This window comes from Nestor notabilis, unplaced genomic scaffold (assembly GCF_000696875.1).
Source record: "Nestor notabilis isolate BGI_N333 unplaced genomic scaffold, ASM69687v1 scaffold23612, whole genome shotgun sequence".
NCBI lineage: Eukaryota > Metazoa > Chordata > Aves > Psittaciformes > Psittacidae > Nestor > Nestor notabilis.
Genome location: NW_009918211.1, coordinates 1,144 through 1,590, shown reverse-complemented (window position 1 = coordinate 1,590; position 447 = coordinate 1,144). Strand labels below are relative to the sequence as shown.

Here is a 447-nt window from a genome sequence, read left to right as displayed (position 1 = left end):
GAAATGGGAGGGGATGGAGGAGAAGAGGAGAAAGGTTTTTGCACCAGTGAGCCCCGTGCTGCCAGCAGCTGGTCTTCCATGGGGCAGCCGGGGAGTTGTGGGGGGCTGGATACAGCTGTGGCCCCACAGCAGTTTCACTGCACTGACAGCCCAGAGAAGGGGGATCCAAGCATCCCCAGAGGGCCATGGGGGGGCAGCATCCAGCCCAACCCACTCACTTGCCTCTGGCGCTCAGGATGTGGCTCTTCCTCAGCACTGCCACCAGCATCCTCCACGGGACATGATGGGGGGACCACCCCTGTGCCCTGCTCTGCTCAACACCCCCATCCCCTCACTGGAACCCCTGCAAGGTCCCAGCCACCCCTTGTGCTCCCCAACCCTGGGACCTTCCTCCTCGTCCTCCTCGGAGCTCCCACAGCTCAAGCTGCCGGGAGTGAAAGAGGAAAC

The 447-nt window shown here is 63.1% G+C and overlaps 1 protein-coding gene across 1 annotated transcript in view; it reads right to left on the bottom strand.

The window, feature by feature from the left end:
* The window catches only part of LIMK1 (LIM domain kinase 1), a gene marked incomplete at both ends in the record, with an annotated part of 5,937 nt that overhangs the window by 5,106 nt on the left and 384 nt on the right, over window positions 1-447 (bottom strand). The window lies entirely within an intron of this gene.